We start from the raw sequence: 4,553 nt of genomic DNA on the forward strand, positions 1-4,553 counted from the left end.
AGGGAGTGGGTTCATTGCCCGGGAACCACCTACCCCGTGCCCCACTGCCGCTCCCCCCACGTTTCACAGCACCCAGGTCAGCTCAGCCTGATAGGCAGCTTGGAAGCACCTCCTACCAAAGGTGAAACAAACCCTTGGCTGGTCCCTTGGCACCGGAGCCCAAGGGGTGACAGCACTCCAGCGTGCCCAGCTTTGGTTGTCTTTGTTCTGGCACCCAACCATAAGAGGAGTGTGGCTGGACCAAGCCTTGAGCGTGACTGAATGGAGTGAGCGCTCTCTGCCCTGCAGGCAGGAGTACTGCCTTCTGTAGCTTTGGCCTACCTGTACAAAGCAGTTTGTTCCCAAGGCAGTAACCTGTGAGGTTCTGAATGACGGATGCAAAACAGAGGAGGCGTAGCTACCTATTTGAGAAAGCTGTGATTTCATTGTTGGTACTCCTCCAGATCCACCAAGACCTGAGCTGCCTGAGCCTAGCTCCAGTTTACCACTAATAGCAACAGCAAAACCTGGCCTGAAAACACTTCAAAGAAAGGGTTTTCAAAAGCACTTCAAGATAGTGGCATGTGTGTCTTCAGCCGCTTTAGTGTTTCTGGAAGTCCAAGCCAGGGTTATGCAGCTTCACCTGTCCTTGCAATTTGCAGCATGACATGTGACTTATCTGCAAGAATGCATCACAACTTTGGTGGCTCTTTCTGTTGGAGAAAGTTCCCCCTTTATTATACTGTCAACCCAGTGGTAGCAAAAGTTTGCCTTTAAAAAGTAATCACTACAATGCTGAGATAAAAATCACACCACAAACCCCAAGTACCACTGCAGTGTGTGGCTTCTTCAGTTCTAACTCCTCCAAGGCAGCTGACCAGATAACCACATGACAGCAGTCCCCACACTACTATGCGCTTTGAAACAGTTGGGGCGTGAAAATTTTGCAGAATGTGTTTAATTCATCACTGTCTCACTCAAAAGACAATTAAATTCAAATGCAAAAGCAGAATAACTTTCATGGTCACCCAGTTCATCATCATGTATCTGTCATGCACTGCTCTGCAAATGGCAAGACAATACCAGTCTGGGTCCCCAGGTTTGCACTTCATTTGGGTTTTGCATATTTACTACCCATGCTGGAAGACCTCCCTTCCAAACCTAGATATAAGTGGTGCTGGTGACAAAGTCCCACTCAGCGGTGTGTTTGCCACAGGGGAACTGCAATGGCTTCAGAAGGTGTAACAGGTTCACAAGATTCCTATGCAAAAAGTTCATCCAACACACAATATTTAAAAAGCACAATGGTATTTATTGCTCTATTATAGCCTTGTATAAGCAGTTACTAGCATATTGTTTTCCCTTTATGAGAGTCTTACCAACCCAACTATGCCCGAGACACCGCTGAGCAGGAGGATGAGCATTAGTGGGGTCATCGCGGAGAAGGGAGGTAGGTGCAGCACCTTCAGGGTGTCCCCTGTGGTTCGTAGAGCGTGCTCTCTGTCCTCTCTCTGCTTTGAGCGTGCTTTCTTACACCCTCAGCAGATTCAGTGGAAAAATGCTCACGCCTCACGCGTGGCCAGCACATGCAACAAGGCCTGCCAGGTCCATGCTCTGCCAGCTAACAGCAGCTCCCAGGTTGCAACAACATACTGTTCAATAGCAATCCTCCCAGGCCCCTTCTTCAAGGTTACGTTCTCACAGCTGCATTCAGATTGTAATTTTTCTGTTGTGGCCCTACACAGACCATCATCTAAAATCCCTCACACAGAATGTATCCTGTTCCCTCCAGAGCACTGCCCATGAATCCAGGCCACTTACAACACTGGTATTCGAAATACATCCTGCACGCTCAGGCATACACCTCTGAAAGATACCTACTGCTCACAGTCCTCTTCCCAGTATACCTTGAAGGGCAGCTGCATGGTTGATGTCTTCGTTACTGTTATTCAAGATAGTAAACCTTCCACAGCCGTCCTGCAAGTCTGCAGTCCTTACCAACAGCATATGCACCTGACCTTTGTTGGTCCATTTGTGTCTAACTCGGGTCCTGGAGGAGTGGTTAGGTACCTCTTTAGGTAACTGTATTGCAGCAGGAAGAGGGCTGGATATGCAGAGGCATAGCAGCTCCTGAGACCAGATGTAGACAGTCTTTTGCCTAGAGGGCTCTCAGTGCCTTGAGCCAGCCAGTCCAAAACATTAGTCACAAGTCCAAAGTCGCATTTAGAATCATAGAATCATAGAATGGTTTGGGTTGGAAGGGACCCTTGAAGGTCATCTAGTCCAACCCCCTGCCATGAGCCACGACATCTTCAACTAGATCAGGCTGCTCAGAGCCCCGTCCAGCCTGACCTTGAATGTTTTCAGGGATGGGGCATCTACCACCTCTCTGGGCAACATGTTTAGACTGACTGAATTTGCCACTTAGCACCTGTTGACTGAATTTATAGGTCTCCTTGCATGTGTTAGATCTGGGCTTAAATCCTTAATGTTCATGGGTTTTTTCTTCTAATGGGAAAGTTGATGACCATGAAATATTCTCAAGCATCATCCAAAAAAAAAAAACAAAACTGATTCATGGGTTACCTGAGTTTGTACCAAGAAGCAAAGCCACAGACACACCCCAAACGGGACCATCTCATTAGATATGCTTTTAAGGGAGGTGTTTGCCCTGCCACTGAGCTGAGCCCTGGTAGCCTTCGCTAGCGTGTTGATGGAGAGAATATTACAGCGTGCCCCATGGGCCTGTGGGAGAGATCAGCACAATACATCAGCAAAGGAGGCATCAGAACAAATGAGGGAGCACATGAGCTGCATTTCAGGCTGAAATCTCTACATCCTGAATGACTGCAGCTTGTTTACGCACCTAATGGTGAGTGATGCAGTTGGGAAGTGGGATTTAAAGCCATGACAGAACCTTAAAAATAGCACACAGTGAAAGTCATTGTTCCCTTTCTCAATTAGGAAGACAAGAAACGAAAACGCATGAGTGTGGAGGCTTTCTGCTCCAACCCTGAGGGAATGACCCAGAGTCATGAGAATATAGGCCAGATATTGAGGCAAAGAATGAGAAGCAGCAGGAGACAACAGAATGTAATTTGAGTGGATAGACTGTAGCAGCCTAGAGAAAGAATCACAAAACATTTTATTGAGGGAATATTTTATATTGCTGTGGGAAACTGCTCATCATCCACAAGCAGAAGTGGGAAACTGCTGGTGAAACAAAACATGTTACTTCAGTGTAAACATCACCTTTGTTTCATGGCCAGCATTGCAGTAGCATTTTGCTACATGGACATCGTTTAGGATGATAACAGTAAGTATAATAAGGGTTCTGTGATTAAACAGAGCAAATAAAAATATACAATGTTCATCACAGGGAAAAATCTTTGCTCAGAATTGTTCTCCTTAGGGAAGCAGCAGAAGTGTTGTTTTCTGAGTCATTTGGAATGAGAAGGGAGAAACATTGAAGATCGCATGGTAGAGAACACTGGTGTATGGACCAAGGGATGAAGCAGCCTGTTTCTCTTTGGAATTGGGTGTATCACTGGATGCATTTTTAAAGGCATAAAAATGCCCATAAGGACTTTCCAGGTTGTTCATAGTCAGTGAGGGCAAGTTGGAAGCGAGATGATAGGAGAAAAAGGAGTTTATCACTGTAGAGTAGTGTTGGGGGTAGGACATGAAGAAAGAATGGGGCTTGGAGGAAAGAGGAGCCACATTCCAGAAAGGAGTTGCTGCACATGCTGAAGGGCAGCCTGTGCTGGAGGAGAAGGGCAGACAGGGACTGGGGTGGGGGCCAGTCAGATTAGAGGAGGAAAGAAGTCAGCTCTGAGAGATGTGTGTGGATGAGGGAGTGAAAATCAAGACAAAGAGAAGATAAATGAGTGAGAATGGAAAAAGGAAACACGTGTTTGTGAGCAAAAATAGTTGCAGTTATAGGAAGTGTGTTACGGAAACACACTGCTTCTCCCAGATGGTTAACTGTAATCAACTGTAGTATTTGCAAGAAATATTTCCAAATTGCAGTCATGATGTCCTTGTGAAGTAGGTAAGCACTGACAGAGGGAGGCAAAGACAGAAAGATTGAAAGGCATAAAAGAATTCTCTGTTGGTGTGGGCCTAGAAGGTGAGCATCCCTCATGCTTGGCCCTGAGCTAGATTTTGTGCCTCTCCACTTGTGAACATACACTGTGCGTGCCCCAGGCTCTGCTGGCTCATCGTCAAATACCCTCGACTAATGAAAGAAATCACTGTCTAGATCAAACTTCAGAGTGCTGCCAAGAGTACCCCAAAGTGTACCCTGGGCTGGACCCTTTTGAAACAAAGGGAGAAGTATGTTCCAGCAATCTCAAGTGCCAGGAACCAGAAAAGGAGAAGGAGTAGTTCTAGACTTGAGGCTATAATGACAGGAGAAAGAGAGGACAAATACAAACTCTTTACTGGACAGCGGGACTTGCTCCAATTGTTGTAGCGATATCTATGCCAACCAAGCTATGCTGGTATCTGTTCTTACCCCAGGAGAGAAATAGATGTGTATTAATCATCTCTATATTAGTGTAACTGGTAAGAGC

The sequence above is a fragment of the Phalacrocorax aristotelis genome, chromosome 5 (genome assembly GCF_949628215.1).
Source record: "Phalacrocorax aristotelis chromosome 5, bGulAri2.1, whole genome shotgun sequence".
Lineage (NCBI taxonomy): Eukaryota > Metazoa > Chordata > Aves > Suliformes > Phalacrocoracidae > Phalacrocorax > Phalacrocorax aristotelis.